Consider the following 19,347-nt stretch of genomic DNA (forward strand, 5'->3'; position numbering starts at 1 on the left):
CCTTCTTTCCCTCTTTCCTTCTTTCCTTCCTTCCTTCCTTCCTTCCTTCCTTCCTTCCTTCCTTCCTTCCTTCCTTCCTTCCTTCCTTCCTTCTTTCCCTCCCTCCTTGCTTCCTCCTTCCTTCTTTTCTGTAATTTTACTGTATCTTTTTTTTTTTTAATTTTACTGTATCTTAACTGAGGAAAAAAGATAACCAACTCATCATCTTTGTTTGCCTCTACTCATTGTTTAGAAATAGTTAAGTCTGAATGCTTTTAAGTTAGTTTAACAGTATGTCAAGACTCTGAAGATATGTTCATTTATAGATACCTCTGTCTGCAAATTAGGCCTTCCTACTACTGTGAAACATTAAGGTCTTTAAAACCATTAAGATTGTTAGCTTTGGCTGCAGATAAGCAGAATAAACAAACGCCTTTCCAAGGGGGACTAGTTCTGCTGTCTTCATTGGCTTTCGAAGCTCAAGGAAGCCACAAGTCTCAAAAAAAAAAAAAAAAATTCTTATCCCCCAAACTGAGGACTTTCTAATGGGCTTCATTGTTTTTTGTCTAGTGTTTCTTACAGGTGCAGATAGCATAATGTTTCTGTGTTGGCTGTGAATGTACTTTAGTGGTTTTCTGATTTGTGCTAATCTTCATACTTGTATATAATTAGTTATCTACCTACCCATATCTTGTCCCAATGTTGGCTCTGATAGACAAAACACATAACAAGTGTCTTTTCACTCATGAATAATCAATCAGTATATAAGTGTAAATAAAGCATGGAAATATATTTCTAAATTTTGAGGGAAAAATTGATGGGTTTTCATGTTAATTCACTAGTTTCAATGTCTTCCTCTAACCTGGTGGTTCTTAAGGAATAAATTTGCCCCTGTAGGACATTTGGCAATATCTTCATAGGTTTTTGGTTGTTATAACTGCTACTGCTGTCTAGTAAGTAGAGACCTCAGGGATGCTGCTTAATATCCTGCAATGCACAGGACAGTCTCCTAGAAAGAATGATCTGACCCCAAGTATCTATAGTACCAAGGTGGAGAAACTATGAGTCTAACCTCATTCTTATTTGAAAAGTTTGGGAGATATAATTGAATTTTTTAAGGTTAGTTCTGCCAGCCATAGCCTTAGATTTCCCAGTATCAGAATAAGCACAATCTTGAGCAAAGTAGGGAACCAACAACACTTCACTCAATATATTTTATTATTCCAAAATGAAACAAACCAGAATTTTTACTTCCTTTGACTCATTTAAAAGGCTCTCTTTAAAGACTTTTATTTTAAATGTTGTATGTATATGAATAGGAATGACACCATAGTCTTCTCAGTGGTTAAGATCTCTAAAAGGCTAACATGGCTTTGGCCAATCAGGAGAAGGGTAGAAGAATAATGAATGCAACCACCACTTGTTAAAGTACTACAATTTGGTGATCATCGTGAATTACTTTCACTTTTTTCTAGAATCTCCTTAAGGTTTTCTCACTTTAAAACCCTTGCTCACACTATTCCACTTTTCCCCAATGGTTAAAATTCTACCTATATCTCAAGGTCGAGCTTCTGGACCTTTCTGGACCAGTGTAAGAAAAAATCATTGCTTCTTCCTTAAATAACTTTTGTTGATTCTAGCCCTCTTTCTGTGGTCTTCTGTCAAAAAACTATATGCACATGTATTTATAGATATGTTTATCTTATTAAAAATCTATGGCGTCTTCAACTGAAATTTAAGTATTTTATATTTTAAAGGTAAGGCTCTCTATATCTTTTGTTTCTCCTAACATCTATTAGCATGCACTTAATTGGCATTTAATAGATTCAAGTTGATTAGTGTTTTTTGCAGGTTTGCCTTTCTCATGGAGTTGAAAACCACAGTAAAGATAAAGATATTACCAAAATAACATTCTTTACTGTGCAGCGACTGTGTACCATTAGCATGTTGAACGGAATTACTTATTGTTCCTCCTTACTTTGATATCTCTCAGATACCCTCATTTAGATTATTTTAGTGTTTTTAAGTCCCAGAAATAGATAGCCACAGCAACATGAATTATCCTGTTTTATTTGGTGTATTTTAAAGCATTGTAGATTTCCTACAAATCTTTCCCACAGAATGTTCTTTCTTGTTAATGAAAACTCTGGAGAGAGAGGTGGAGGTTGAGAGGTGAGGACAGATAAGAATTTAGCTGTGTGTTTCTCACAGGGCAGCAAGTTGTGGGAGACTTTGACCTGGATCCCTGGAGCTTATCTCACATATTTGTTAATCATGTGGAAGAGGGAGCATGCAGATTTTAAACTGTTAGCTGCAATACAAACCATACATGTGTTTGGTTAGGATAGCAATGAAACATAAAAGCAGGGAACCAAGGTTTGCAATTCTGCACTTGCTTTTTAAAAAGTTATCCTATGTTCATACCGTAAAGAACAAATCAAAATATGATGAGGTAAACATTCTATATAGTCATGAAATGAGATCACAGTTAAATACTAACATATTTCTTTCCTGTATTCCCTTGAAAGTGTTTTCATCTCTTGCTTTCCAGTTCACAAGTAGCTTTACTCTTCCCTTCTCAGTACTAAAAATTCTTTTGGACTGTTCAAATTTTCTTTTCCAAGCAAAACAAAATTATATATTGCAGATGTGAATTCTTTAGATTAAAAATAGGCTCACAGTTTGAAGTTTAAAGATAAGGTATAGCAGTCAAAATGTTTGCAGGGTATACTTTATCAATTATAGATCATTTAATATCCCCAGTGTGCTGACTCTGTTGCCCACTATACAAAATAATTCTTGTTGAATTATTTTGCTCTTGAGGAAGCTTATTCATTTTTAAGACTCTCTACTCAATTTTAACCTGGAAACAGGCTTAATTTTACTATAGGGATGCTGCAGTTATAAAGTTTGATATATCTAAAAAAAAAGATTTTATATTTGTAAAATACCAATTATACCCTATTTCAAGCAAACATATTCTTCAAATACAGGAATAATATGTAAGAGGTACATAGTAAGTCAAGCATACTTAATATAAACTTTATGTATGCTCTAAGCCACAGAAGAAAAATCAGTGTAGAATTGAATTGCTCAGTAATGTAGCTAGTTGGCTTGATGACCTTGGATTCCAAGGCCTAATTTGCTAGGAGCCAGAATCAAGATGGTTTTATTGAACAACAATTAAACATCTCATTTAGCCTCCTTCATTAGTCTCAATGATGACTCTAGACAATATTCTTTTAGGATTATAATGTCCATTTTCTTTCTATTAATTACATCTTTTGTCTACATTTACATTATTACATTATCTCTAATACACTTATTTTTGATAAAACATTATTCTGTTTTTGTCTCTATATTGGGGAGGTCAGGAGTGCTATTATGTGATTTAAAATAAAATCTTCAAATTAAATTTTACTCAGAATTTCCCTCTTACAGTTCAAAATTTTATGAGATCATGAGCCTCTTTCATTTGATTCATTGTTATTCTTTTGACTTACACATGTAGCAAAAACTTAGATACCTGATCCCTAGATGGTCTATGGAGCTATTTTTAGCATTAAAATTTACCATGTAAAACCTGCTTGAGTTGGTATTTATTTGTGATGTAAGAACAAGTCATTTTATTGGTGCCTTATCAAATATGGCATTATTTTCCCACTACTTTTCATAAGACGTTTGGCAGCTGAGGGTGAGAGTGGCTACAGAGGTGATTAGAGCCAGTGACCTGATGGCTGAAAAATTGTTGAGAATCTGATATGGACGATGGTGATATACAATGTTATCAACCTTCCTGGTTCTTGAGTGAAGACAAGAGACTATGACATTGAGATTTCCATTTGTTTAAATGTATGCTGTAAAAATTGAATGTTTTTTTCTGAAATCATTATATATATACAACCTGTCCATTAGTCACCTCATACATTTTATTATCACTTCATACTTTATTTTCTTCCTTTGACCTCAGGAAGAATCCCAAGTAATTCTAAAACCCATTAGTATCTCTGAACACTCACAAAAAATCCATAAATGATTTCTTAATGGTCATTACTAATCGGTATTAAGCAATCTTGGACTGGTTAGAAGTCATTGTATAGAGACTTTAAAAAATCTTTAATACATGAATTCTCTTATGTTAAAACTATCATTTCCCTTTTGAGTATCTAAAAATAATACAAGATGTTTACCCCTCAGTAAAACCATCATAATAAATGGGAAAATTCCACTTTCACTCTCCATTATTATAGTATGTTGGATCTTAAAATAAGAGAGTTGCAAAAGTTTTTAATTTACAAATAGGTTGAGAAATCCTAATTATTCCCCATCCCCCACACTTCCAGTTGATACCTTGAGTAAGACAGCTATAGACAAAGGCTTAGTAATATTGAGTTTAGATATGGTTTCCAGCTTCTTTGGACACTTGTGCCATTTGAAGGATGATCTATAGTACTGTGGGATATAATATATTAACACAGAACCATAGGGTTTAGAATAATACAGATGGAGTTCAAATCCTGGCACCATTATATTGTAGTTGTATGCTTAGGCCAATTGCTTGTAAAGTAGGGATAATGCTAATACTGACCTTAGATAGGTTGTTAAAGAATAAATGAGATAATGAATAAAAACTCCTAGCACAATTCCTATTATACAATGAGTATGCAATAAGGTTAATCATTACTCTTTTTTGTGCTTCTGTGCCCAAGAAATCTTTCTCACACCTCAAAGGGGAGAACCTACTATAGGAGCAATATAGAAAGAATTAAGAACAAATCCCCAAAATGAGAGATGAGAATTTTCACTGAGACCCACAAGATGGGCAATGGTGCTGTTTATTGGGGCTTAATAAGAGTCATAGGCAACTATACAAATAAAGACCTATAGAAAAATCTGCAGTTTTGTTCTCTGAGTTATGCTCAGTATTGTCACTGAATTTGGTACATTAATGGACAATCTGGTCAAAAGTAAAAATTGTCTCCAATATTCTTCAAAGTTGCAACACCCCTGTTTAGAAGCTGTAGAGCTAATTCAAACCAATTTTGTCATTATTTAGAGTTCTACATAGCAAAAGGACTTTTGACAAAACCATCTATTACTATCCATAAAAGTTGTGAACTTTCATCTTAAGTATGTTTGAGTGTAACAGGCATGATGAAGAGGTTTGTCGAAATGCTTTTCACATTCACCACGGGAAGCAGACATAGTGGAGATAGTGGGGTGTCTTTAGGATAATTTGTGTAATACGAGCCTTTCTACTTTCCCAGATATTATAGGAACAGTAGACAGAAGTTATTCTACTAATAGATGACCATATAGTGTCCATTAGACCAGTTACTCTTAGCAAGCCTAATGAGTTTGGGCAAAGGGAAAGACCATCACAGTGAAGGACCTTTCATGCATGAGGACACTGATGCCCTGGAACTTGGCATTTCTAGATCCTTTTTGTCTTAGAACTTACTCCTCTAGCCTTCCTCAGCTATAGCACTGAAGAAAAGAAATCAGTGGCTCCACTAGCAGGGAAGTAGTTGAGCCTGGCAAATTGGTTAAGCAGTCTTCATTTGAAGTCAGACTTCCTGGATTTAAAGTCTGACTCAGCCACTTTTACACCTGGCAACTTTGGGAAATCTTTTAGCCTCTTATCTCTACTTTCTCCATTTCTAAAATGAGATCTACTTCATCAGATTTTTGTGGATAAAATCACAAAAATGAAAGTAAACAACTTAGCACATTTATTGGAACATTTTATTTTTTTATTTTTAAAGATTTTATTTACTTAGAGAGAGAGAGAGAGCATGAGCGGGGGGGGGGGGGGCAGCAGAGGGAGAAGCAGAATCCCTGATTAGCAGGGTGCCCGACATGAAGCTTGATTCCAGGACCCTGGGATCATGACCTGGGCTGAAAGTAGACACTTAACTAACTGAACCACCTGGGTGCCCTACTGGAACATTTTAAATGCTCAAAATAAATTAGGGTTTTTGTTGTTAATATTTTGGGGACATTTTTGGTTCCATGTTGGAAAGCTAATCTAGTGAGATAAAATTTTCTTTGAGTTAAAGAAAACTTTGTAATAGCAATGGGATCCTTAGGGAACTACAAAATTAAGAACTTGGAGGATCATACCCTAGCCAGCACTTTGGGCTAGAAGAGTAGTGGCAAGAAGTTATAGAGTCTAAGAAAACTAGCAAATCACACAATTTGCGGACACATTAGAGTGATGATATAATATCCATCAGCTCAGTAATGCCCCTTTAGCTAGGACTTTGGATACCATTATGTTGGATTGTGTTTTCTCAAAACTCATTTGTTGAAGTTTCACCCCCAGGATCTCAAAGTGTGACCTTATTTGGAGGTAGGGTCTTATGGATACCAAATTAAAATTAGAGAGGGCACTAATGCAATATGACTGGTGTCTTTATAAAAAGGGAAACTTTGGACATAGAAATATAAAGAGTGGGAGAATGCCATGTGAAGAGTCACAGGGAGAAGACAGCCATCTACAAGTCAAGGAGAGACTCCTGGAACAGATCCTTCTCTCACAACCCTCAGAAAGAACCAGTTATACCAATGTCTTGGATTTTGAAATGTGAGACAACAAATTTCTGTTGTTTAAGCTACCCAGTTTATGGTACTTTGTTATGGCAGCCCTAGCAAGCTAGTATAGATACTCAAAAAAAGTGTCATGGAGTAGACTTGGTGATGATATTCTTGGTGCAGGTACTGGCATATGAAAAAAATAAAGCCTCTTTGGATTATAAAACCATGGTTACGGACACTAGGAAAGGCATCTTAGTTGCCAGTTTAGATGTGGACTGATACTGTTAGTCATTTGGGAAAAACAGGATCCCAGAACCTTACCTTCCTCTAGTTTTCTAAGGGGTTTGGAGCATAGTGGTAATAACTGTCCCATTTGCTTTCTGCTTGATGTTGAAAGCATGCTCAGAGAACTTTACACATTTAGGTAGGGACTCATATTTGGTTTGAGACTAGTGAGAAGGAAAAGGTTTGAATCTTACTTCCTAACTCTTCCATTTTTGTAAATCAAACTCAGATGATAGGAAACATCAATGGAAATAAATATTTCTACCTTTGTTTTGAATGTTACAGGCCTCTAGAGTTGTACAAAATGAATTAATGTATTCATCCAGTCTTTTGTCAGACCTTTATTGAGCCCTTACTATATATCAGGTTTTATTGATATTAAGGCTTTGATGGGAGATAAAACTTGGTTCCTGATGTCACAGGATTTAGAATCTAGAGAGGGAAGTATACAGAAGGCTGAAGCAGACTGTAACAATCACTAAGGAACTCAGGGATGCTATGAGAGATGAGATTCTATCTTATGCTGCAGGAGATTGAGGAGGCTATGAAATGCATCAAGGAATACATGACACTTAAGCTAAGTCTAGTAGGCCCTCCTTGCTAGGTGAATACACGTGGAGGGAAAAGACAGGACAACCCGGACAGTGGGTATAACACAGGCAGTATCATAGGGGAATGAAAGAATATGACACACCTACAGTAAGTGCAAATAACTTGTTTCAAGGATGGGTTAGGTACTGAGGGAAGGAGAAAGGATCGGCAGTTAGTAGAGGGTATGCAGCCACCATATGGAGTAGAAAATGAACTGATTTTCAAGTTAGAATTCATGTATCCATTCAATAGATATTTATTGAAGTTCTAAATATATTAGGATTGGAGGATAGAATTGTCATTGTTGACCTCATGGAAAAGGCTTATATTTGCATTTTTCCGGTGCCATTTCCTTGCTATGTGGCTCCTGAGCAAGTGACTAACGTAAGGTGGAAGACTCTGGATTTAATTCCCTCATTGGAAAAATGAGAGAGTTTGATCAAGGTTGCTCTTAGTTCTAATGTGACTGCCATGAGCAGTAAGAACATGTTCTCCTAGTTGACATTGATAGAATGTGGGGTTTCCCCACCACTCTAACTTAGAGCATCCTGGGCCCAAGTATACTGAGTTAATAATTCCATGTTGGGAAGAAAAGTATTCAAATAACAGTCCCATTAGGCAATGATCCATTTCTCCCAGAGTAATAAAAGTCACACATTTATGATTTGTATGAAATAAAAACTGTGAGCTTTGTTTTTCTTGTGAAAAATCTGTCATGTCTGTGGAAACTGGTTTTTATCACTCACAGGGTTACTGTAATAATTGTAGACTTTTCTACACTCATTCTCGCTCCAAAAAACAATGGGATATTTACATCTTAGTTTATGAGCAATTATGACTCAATTGTGAAAATATTAAGTGTTGAGAGGAGAGAAACATGGCTGGCCCTGGGGAAATATCTCAAGCAAGTAGAATTTGTGCTCGTATCCCCTTCCCTCCCTGATCATGCTTAAGTACTCCTCCTTTCTTTCTTTACCCCCACCTCAATCTGTCTTCTCATTTAGGTTGGTAGCCTGTGAATTCCTTATCAGACACTAATTATAAACTTAAAATGATCTCTTGTATTCCTTATAATAATTCATGAAGAATATACCATTATCCCTTTTTCACAAGTAAAGAAACTGAGACTCTGAAATAGAACTTTTCTGAGACCATATAACTAGTAAATTCCAGAGTTGGGATTAGAACCTAGGTACACTTTCCCCCAGGTTTTGTTCTTACTCATATTTTCTCTCTCGATCGATCTCTCTCTGTCTCTGTCTCTCCCTGAAAACATAAACTCACCCCCAATGAGCATGCTTATTGTAGGAATCAATTTTGTAGTTGTTATATCAATATTGATGTCTAAATATGAACCAGTATTTATTTCTAAATCATACTCTCTTGGAGATTGGCCATCCATACCCCTTAATTAGCTTCATTGGTTACCACCCTCACATATAAGTTTGGGGGAACTAAATCTCTTCTTTCTGCCATAAAGTTAGGCATAAGCCTTCCAACAGAATGCATTTTTTGAAGCAATTAAACACTATTTGGATGGGGTGTTAGCTATTTTATTTTATATGGTTTTAATGGGAAAAATATTTTTCAAAAATCTTGAAGACAAGTATCTTTTTCAATGAAAGAGACTATAAGCCAAAGGCAAAGAAAGAATTTACCAAGTAGAAAGGACACCTGGGTGGCTCAGCAGTTGAGCATCTGCCTTTGGCTCAGGGCATAATCCCGGGTCTGGGAATAGAGTCCCATATCCAGCTCCCTGTGAGAAGCCTACTTCTCCCTCTGTCTATGTCTCTGCCTCTCTCTCCATGTCTCTCATGAATAAATAAAATCTTTAAAAAACTTACCAAGTAGAAGATAAAAAAAACAAAACCCCGACAAATTGAGGCTCCTCACTGACCTTCCATGTGGCCATTTAGAGAAAAAGAAGTAGGTGGGTACAGAACACAAAGCAGTCAACCAGGACTATTCTTATAGTCACACAACTTAACCTTATGGTGGAGAAATCAGAACAAAAATAGAATAACTGATGGAGAAACCACAATAATAAACTATCATCCCTGCTCCCACCCTTAACAAAATGGTATTTAACAAATGAGAGCTGATGAAATAAGCCTAGAAACAAGAAAATTATGTTTTACCACTTGTAAAAAGAGTTGCTTAGCATTATTTATGTTCAACCAAATATTCTTCATACTTTCCACCTATAAGTTGTCTCTCTCCTCTCTTGATACTGTACCTCAGCTTAAAATCCATTAACCATAATGGAAAGGAATAGCCATATTGTGGACCTGTTGTAACTTTTGAAGATGTTCTGCAGGATATGGCTACCCATACCAGTTGAAAGAATATTCAGTTTTTGCCAAACCTGTTCATTTGTCTATGTTCACCTACTCCATTTCTCTTCTTTATTTTGGCAATATGGCTGACTTTCAGGGATTTTTCCATTCTAAGAAGACTTAAGACTGCTGCCCCTCTTTAATCATCTGGAGAGAGAGTTTTCTCAACTTGGCATTGCTGCTAACAACCTTGGCAATGCCAGTGGATTTGCACAATATTGTATTCACAGCACCAAGTGTCCCCAAAATGAACTACATTTCAGAGTGAAGAGTTCAGCGCATAGACTGCCTGAGTAGTAGAGGTGATCTGAGAGTTTTCTCCTGCTCTTAAGTAGGTTTTTTCACTCTGGCTTGAGGTGGTTCAGAAGATTCCCCTCCTTCTTATTCTTTTTCATCACTGTAGCTGGTCTTTTGTATCTTTCCCCTTCACTCCCAGCCCTGATTGTATAGACTTCCAGTCTCATATTGCCAACTCATTGTGTCTCTTTACAATTTCAAATATATCATGACCAAACCAAGTGCTTCACTTTCTCCATTGCACTGGCTGGCCTCTTTCAGAATTTCTCCCATGTCTGTTTTTTAAAAAAAAGTAATGTTTGACCCCTCCCTCAAATTATTCTCCCTCTCTTTCTTTTTTTTTTAAATTTTTTTTTAATTTATGATAGTCACAGAGAGAGAGAGAGAGAGAGAGAGAGAGAGAGAGGCAGAGACACAGGCAGAGTCTCCCTCTCTTTCTTCTCATTATTAATTCAATTTGAATTAAAAAAAAACAAAAAAATTATTGTTTCTCCCTCCACACTATATCTGGTCCTAGTTTTTTCCCTCCCACTACTGATGTTCTCCCAGCCTTTATACCCAAGAAGCTATGATCATGTCCTAGTTAATATTGCTGTCTCTTTTTTCTTCCGATCCTTTCTGCAAATCATATAGTTACACTGTTTTCAAGACCGTGTTTCCCTTGAGTTTGTCCTACATTTAGAAGCCTGAAGTAGGATCCAGGCTCTCCTGAATCAGCTTTAAATACTTTGCTAATTTTTAAGGTGTTATAGAACCTACTGCAAATCTATCAGACATCATTTCTTGCTGTTCCCTTAAACACATTTCTAACATCAGATAATTCTCATTCACCTCACCAACACAGAGTTTATTTCTAACTTTCTTATCCCTCTTCACTTAAAAGGTTTTTTAAAATACTTCTTTTTTATACTAATCTTATTCATTAAAATCTAAATCTCAGCTCATACCCTTTTTCATGAAGTTTTCCCTGACCATTGTAGCCTGCAATCTTTTTTTTTTTTTTTTTTTTTTTTTTTGTAGCCTGCAAGCTTAATTGATTTTTTGTTTCTTTGAATTTCTGTTGGTCTCTACTGATTGTTGTCTTGTATTTTTCTTTAATATTTTCATAACCATTAATCACATCTTTCCAATTAGAGTATAAACTCATTGAGGATCAGAGACTACTCTAAATTCTCTTTCAAATTAGCACGGAGGTTAATTTTTGTGATGTGTATCCCTTATTCTCTGATAAAAGATAAAGTTTTCTGTCATTTACATTTAAATGGTCCTTTAGAGTCTATGGCATCTTTTAATATATATTATTGAATCAGAAAGTCTTAACAGGTTTTAAATAATTTGTATTTTCAGAGGCAGTAGCTGCCTGCCATCCTCTGTAGAGTTGCAAGGACACCCTGGAAAAAACCTTGCTACCTATTTGAGTAAACAAATAAATGCCAGATATAGTGACAAAAAGTTGCAAGAGCTTCTGTTTCATTCATCAAACTTCTGTCAGGATGAGAAACTTTTTTTTTTTAATTTATTTTTTATTGGTGTTCAATTTACTAACATACAGAATAACCCCCAGTGCCCGTCACCCATTCACTCCCACCCCCCGCCCTCCTCCCCTTCTATCACCCCTAGTTCGTAAGGGAAGGGAGAAGAAATGTGTGGGAAATATCAGAAAGGGAGACAGAACGTAAAGACTGCTAACTCTGAGAAACTTTTAAGTGGGAGTAGAAAGCCTGCTTGAGGAGCCCACAGAGTTTCCTTCAGCTCCTTCTCCCTGAGATTCAGAACTAAGGAGCTCTGCTTGTTTTAGGGTGGTCCTGACTGTCAGCGGCAAGAGGCAACATGAGCCTTTAAGTTAAAGTTAACACAGGTTCAGAGGAGGATGGTGTTTAGGAGAAGGAGGAGTGAACATTGTGTTCTGCCTGAGGCAGCAAACACTAGAACTTTCATTCAGCTCTTCTTTGGGATGATCTCTCATGGGGAACAAAAGACCCAAAATATCTGAAAATTAAGGCTATTATACATTTGGAAGTCAAGCCTACACCAAGGCTCAGCATAATGCCTCTATGAAGGAGCCTTGCAGCTAGCAGTGGGCAGTATAAAGGGATTTTAGTTCCCATCACTTTTCTGGGTATAACCATTGGAAACCACTTTGCCCCAGGCCAACACTCCTCAAGTTTCACTCAGAACTCATACCTGATAACGATATATCCTATAAAAGTAGCTTTGAAACTGCTTTGATCCTAGGAACCCCAGCCTTCTTTAATGATTGTTCACTGGGGAGTGAACCTGCCCCTCCTCAAAGAATAGAATGGAAGGGAAGGAAGGAAATGGAGAAAGAGAATGGAAGGAAAGGAAAATTTGTCGTAGCTACTATGCTTTGGCCATGATCAGCCAAATTAAACCCAGCTTCTACTCAGCAGCTTTCCATGAGAGTAAGTACTTTTCTTCTCTCCTACATACAATTAAGCATAAAAATTTCCTTGAAATTAAAATGTAGAGAGGGTTGAGGGCTTGAAGAAATGCAGACCAAACTTCCCTCTTCTAATAAGTGAAAGGTCAAGTATAGTTGTATTTTGGGATTTGACTGAGTCATATTCTGCATTCTACATGCATGCAGAATATAAACAGGGTTCTATATTATTTTGATCTTCACAATAAATTTGTAAATAAGGAAGGCCACATATTACTTTCCCCATTTGAAATGTCAGCTCTTTGTAATGGATAGTCAAGAAAGGCTTAGTGATAGCATAATCTTCTAAAATATCCAGTTTCCTTCTTGACCTGGTGGGGCAGGCAGAATAATGTCCCCTTCTCCCCAAATGTCCACTTCCTAATCCCTGAAACCTGTGCATATGATATTTTACATTGCAAAGGGATTTTGCTAAGATGAAATATCTTGAGATGAGGATACTATCCTGAGTTATCTGGTTGGACCCTATATAATCACAAAGATCTTCATAAATGGGAAGTCAGAGTCAGAGATGTGATCACAGAAGCAGATGGAGAGCAGGAGAGGTAGAGGGAGAGAGAGAGAGAAAACATCTAAAGATGCTGTGCTGCTGCTGACTTTGAAAGTGGAAGAAGGGGCGTGAACCTAAGAATGAAGGTGGTATCAGAAACGGAAAAAAGTCAAGAAAATAGATTCTCTACTAGAGTCTGCAGAAGGAAGGTAGTTCTGCTAACACCCTTATTTTAGGACTTCAGACCTCCAGAGTTGTAAGATCATACATTTCTGTTGTTTTAAGCCAGTAAATTTGTGGTAATTTGGCACTACAGCAATAGAATCTAATATACGCAGCTAAGGCACAATTAGTGGCAAGTCTTAAGCAACAAAGCTGAAGATATAATCTATTTTACTACCTATTTTTGAACAGAAAGCAAAGTTAGTAAAATAATTAATTGGAAAGAAATGATTTGGTGCTTACTTACCTGATAGAGTCGTTTTTCTATTTTCTGGGTATCACCACCTTCTCTCTCCTTGCAGCTCATTCAGCTACTGCAGCCTGACTTTGAATATATTCTGTGTGCACGTGTCTGCCCATTTCACACTTGAGCATGAAAATAGAACTATGGTTAGGGCCAGTGTATATTCTGAAGGGTCAGTGAAAAACTTTGCATTCTTAAAGCTTTTTCAAGCTATTTTCAAGGTTCACTAATACCATCTTGCTTCACAATTATTAATTAAAAATGAGAATTTGCTTTTGTGACATTTGAAGAATTCTTCCCAGACACTTCTACGTACTTTTCAGTTTCAAAATTTTCAAGGTTGTCTATTGGACTTCATTGGAGAGAAATGACCTTCACATGAATGTAATTTTTTTTCTTTACTATGAGTCTTATTTCATCTCATGTTCTTCATGCTGTTTTCCTCATTATTTGTGTTGTGATTTTTCAAGAGGTTCAAGTTAAGTCAACCCAGATATAAATGATAAACTTTCAGAGTTTCCAAAGTCTCTAGCATTTATTTTTTTCTAGAAATAAAATAGGCAGACATTGCCATAATTCCACAACTTGTTATATTCAGCTATACTGAGTAATGAGTTTGAAATGTTATGGGTATAGCCTTGTACTCCTCATAATCACTAGCAATCATTGAGTACTTACTGTATGTAAGTTCTGAACTAATATTTTACATTTATTGGCATGTGTAATTTTTAAAATGGCTCTATATCATATGGTAGGTTGATTTTATTAATAGCCATAATTCTTCACACATCCCTTGTTTTAGTCTGTTCAGGCCACCATGACTAGATAGCACAGATGGGTGGCTTATAAACAACAAAAAATTATTTCTCATAGTTCTGGAGGCTGGAAGCTCTAGATCACGGCTATGGCAGGCATGGTCATGTTCTCTGCTAAGAGTCCTCTTCTTGGTTCATAGCTAGCACCTTCTCACTGTGTCCTCACATGGTGGAAGGGGCTAGGGATCTCTCTGGATTCTCTTTTATAAACCACTAATTCCATTCATGAGGGTTCCACCCTCATGACTTAAGCACCTCCCAAAGGCTTTTCTTTCTAATACCATTATCTTTGGGAGTTAGGATTTCAGCATATGAATTTTGGGGAGACTCATTCAGACCAAGCACCCCTGAATCCATACCTTTTAATAATTTCTTTCAACACTGATTCAAGATCTGGCTATGTGACTTGCTCTGGTCAATGGAACCTTGGCAAACTTGATGCAAGCAAAGGCTTGAAAAAGTGCTTATACATTTCCCTTCTTTTTCTTGGACCTCTGCCACTACCAGTGAACAGATCTAGACTGGCTTTGTGGAGAAACAGGAGTTATATTGTAAAAGAGCTAAGATATTCTAAGTAAGGATATTCTAACCTATGCAGCCCCAACTTCCTTTCCAGGTGATTGCAGAAGTCTGAGTGAGTCTAGCTGAGGTCAGCCCACTTTGACCCAGACTGTGAGAAATAGTCCATGCTTATTAGTTTAAACTCTAAGTTTTGAGATAGTTGGTTACTTAGCAATAGCTAACTGACCCCATGTAGATACTAATATTCTTATTTTATATATGAATAAACTGAATTTTTAGAAATATTAAGTAACTTGTTCAAGACTGACGCTAAAGCCTGTGAACTTGACTATATGCAATTAAACCATGCAAAACTGCGAAATGAAATCCTCAGCCTAAAAATTGATAGACTAGTTCTTGTACACACACACACACACACACACACACACACACAGTGTTCTCATTCTTAAAGGAGAGAAATGAGAATTATGAAGTAGATGTAATATAATGGAGCATTGTGTGATCATCATTGATCTCTTAATTTCTCATAGATGACACTATTGACGTACTGTACAGAATAATTTTCTTTTTTTTGTTTTTTTTTTTCAGAATAATTTTCTTATAGTATAGTACTCTTCTAGGACTGTAGTATGTTTATGGACCTTGCCCCTAAAATGTTCCTAATGTCCTACACCCCTAGTGATAATGACCATTAAAAATGTCTTCATAGGGGGTCCCTGGGTGGCTCAGCAGTTTGGTGCCTGCCTTTGGCCCAGGCCTGATCCTGGAGTCCCAGGATCAAGTCCCATATCAGGCTCCCTGCATGGAGCCTGCTTCTCCCTCTGCCTGTCCCTGTGCCTCTGTGTGTGTGTGTGTGGTTGTCATGAATAAATAAATAAAATCTTTTAAAAAATGTCTTCATAGTCATTTTGATTATATATCTTGGCATCAACCCGCTGTCTCAAATTTTCAAGCCTACTTGATTGGGGGAGCGGGCTGGGAAGAGATATCACTTCTAGTTGAGAACCATTGTTGCAATTTTTAAAATATTAGATTTAATACAAAACACATATGTGTTTTTGTTGTGTATATACCAATTAGAAATAATTTAATTTCACTGTTTGGGACTAATAAATTATTATTAGGAAAACATCATTGACATCAACACACACGTGAAGAAGTACTTTGTCAGTCAATCTCAGATACCTGCCCTAGGTTCCCTGTCTCTAATGCAACCCCCTCCGTCTTCTCACAAGTAACTAATATCCTAGATTTATAATAACCACTTCTTAAATTTTAATTTCTCTGTAGTTTTGTCACCCAAAATGTGTATCCTTTTAAAAAATTTTATTCCTTTGTAGTTTTAATCAACCAAAATGTGTATCTCTAAGTCTAAGTGTATCTCATAGTTTTGTTTTGAATATACTTAAAAAAATATGCCCTTACCAGCTCTTTTTAATCTAAAGGTAACCTCTCCAACATTTTCTTTTATTTATAATTTATTTGTCAAGGAATATTGGATATTTAAGTATTTCAGGCCTAAGGCAATAAATATTTGAGAACACATTTTTTGTTTGGAAAAAATGGCAATATCATTTATATAATCAACTTATGCATAGTTTATTCAGAGTTTGTCACTACAATGCATTGGTTCAGAAAAATACTGTCATTTTTGCACAGTTGTGTCTTAAGACAATAACCCCACTGTTTCTGCAGTTAACATCATGGCCATGGAACACATCATGTTAAACAGTGAGGTAAATAATTATTTCTCAAGCAACAGGCCTTGATTGCTTCCAGGGAAGCTATTAACTGCAGCTCTATTCCACCATACCTGTTCATGAATGATCATCACTTTAGCCATTATATTTAGTGCTTTTTCAATCAGGGATAATATAGAAAATGCTTTTGCTTCAACTCTTTCTCTGTCCAATTGCTGTGCCATGGCTTTCTCCTCCCAAATTAGGAAGAAAATCAAAGCCTAGTCATTACATTGGATCATAATGCTAGAGATCAGGCTGCTTTTTCCTAATTCTGTACTTCAAGTTGGAATATTTTAGAATATCAGTTTACAGTATAATAGGGAAGGTAAGAAGCTACTTATCCTTTTGAAGTTGGCAGGTAAGTTGATTGCCTGGAAATCTGAGTGCTATTTAAAACCAACAAAATTTGCTTTCTGATTATAATAGCAATATTTAATCATAGAAGACTTTGAGAGAAAGCAGAAAAGTACAAAGAAAGTTAGTCAAAATTAGAGGATGATGCCTTATTGACAGAATCCATTTTCCTTATTTTAATTTTGAGACCCATATGTTTAGCTGTCATTTTCAGGGACAACACACCAGTGCCACTGCCCAGATACAGTTTTGTTAGCCCTGCACTGATGCTGATGGCCTGTCTGGGCTGGTATCTTTTTCTCTCTTCTGACATGTATTTCAACTGTCACTGCACTCAAGATTAACAACAGTGAGGACTCCCCCATCGTGTGAACTCATACACAATTTGGTTTTGTCCATAATCTTGCATGGGAATGTCTTCTATTTTTCTCTATACACCCTTCCTAAGTTCTTTGGACTACATGAGCATTCCTCCAAAGTGAGCTGACTTATGTGACAGGTGGATCTCTATCCAGCGTGGATGGTCAATTGGGGTGTGAAATAAGACTAAATTCATTAATCTGCAGCCCAGGCTAATAATATTCCTTGTTAGCTCTCATTGAAGCTTTTCTTTTAAATCTATAGTTAGAAAAGGTCTGATCATTAAAAGATTTCATAAACTTCACTCCATCTTTATTTCCCATGTGGTCTCTTAGCATCCTAGTCTCTGAGGAAGAATTTAACTGCTCCTAGGAAATACTATTGGTATATGATAATTAATAACGAATAATGTGTACTTGACATTGTGCCTGGCAAAGTGAAAACTCAAACCTGTGAGTGTTAGCAAATACAATGATTAGTAGTAAAAATTTTAAGTGGGAGGATCCATGTGTCATCCAAATGAATATGTTCAAACACATAGTTAGAAATACATAAACATATTTAAGAAAATATGAAAGTGTTTAATTAGCTAAAGGATATATTACCTATCATTCTTTTTTGTATATTTTTTATTGGAGTTTGACCAACATATAGTATAATACCCAGTGCTCATCCTGTCAAGTGCCCCCCTCAGTGCCTGTCACCCAGTCACCCCATCCCCCTACCCATCTCCCCTTCCACTACCCCCTTGTTCATTTCCCAGAGTTAGGAATCTCTCATGTTTTGTCACCCTCTCTTATTTTTACCTATCATTCTTTAATAAGCTTGAATAATCCTAGAGAGACATTGCCAAAGCTGGAAAACTCCAATGGTCTGTACACTTCCAACTTTACTCAGAAGACAAACATAACTTTACCTGCTCATTCTCCAATAATCCATGGTGCCAAATAGATTTGTTTTAGGTTTAGAATTAATTAATAGGTTTAGAATTAATTTAACTTGGCTACTGAGTTGTACATTCTTTGAGAGCCAAGAATGTATTTTCCTCATCCATCTAGCTCCCAAAGCTCCTAGCAGAAGATCTAATAGTAGATCGGTTTTTAATAAATATTTAGTGAATGAATGAACCCATAGATTTACCTAGAATAAGACTGTAGGTTACGCCTACTTTCTGTTTCCCTAAGAAAAGTTTTGGGTACAAAAGTTATTTAATTCATTTTAGGAATTATTGCAAGTCCATGACTATACTCTGAATAATAATCTGGTAAAGGTAGAATACTAATCCTTAAGACAAAACATCTCTACATTCATTCATTTATTAATATACTCAGCACACATTTATGAGCACTGACTATGTTCTAGGTGTCATATTAGGCAATAGGAATGACAGTGTGAAAGACTGACATCGTTCCTGCTCTTAGGGAACTTAACAGTCTAATGAAGAAGATAAGTAAATGGTTAATTTCAAGACTATACAGTTAAGGTTATGATAGAGCTATAGATACATTTCTTCCTTCTTGCCTTTTCAAGGAGAGAGATTGATCTTTAGCCACTTCTTGCCACATATAAGTTTTGTAAAATATAAGGAAGAAGTTCTTTGAAGTCAGATTTTTTTTTTTACATACCTATACTCAATTTTAAACGTTTATGCCAGATTTCCCTGAGAGCAAGGGGGAGATAGAAGTTCCTTTGAGATCCAGAAGAAAGGGCATATTTGGGTTAGGCTGGAGAGAAATCTGAGGCCAATGATGAGAGGTCTGTGATCAGAGAGAAAGCTTCCCCATTTTATAATCATGTCCTAGAGACATGGCAAAATCTCCAAAATTGGACCATCAAGTGAGAATGATCCTGATATGGGACCTCCCAGAATTGCCCATGATTGGCTTATCCTACACAAGGGGCATAGAAATAGCAGAGCCAATAGAGTTAGTGGAAGTTATGAAAATGGACATAGGGCAGTGCTGAGTGATGACTAAGGAACTCTTCTCACCCACACTCCCAATAATGTGGTGATACATAAGTCTTTGTGCCTCTTACAAACCTGGAGAAGGGAAGCAGCATAATCAAGAGAATGGATTTCTTGCCAGCTGAACACAAAGGAGGCTTGGACAG

The 19,347-nt window shown here is 36.4% G+C and overlaps 1 protein-coding gene across 9 annotated transcripts in view; it reads left to right on the forward strand.

Moving 5' to 3' along the window:
• The window catches only part of EMC2 (ER membrane protein complex subunit 2), a 402,209-nt gene that overhangs the window by 179,191 nt on the left and 203,671 nt on the right, over positions 1-19,347 (forward strand). The window lies entirely within an intron of this gene.

Source organism: Canis lupus, chromosome 13 (assembly GCF_003254725.2).
Source record: "Canis lupus dingo isolate Sandy chromosome 13, ASM325472v2, whole genome shotgun sequence".
Classification (NCBI taxonomy): Eukaryota; Metazoa; Chordata; class Mammalia; order Carnivora; family Canidae; genus Canis; species Canis lupus.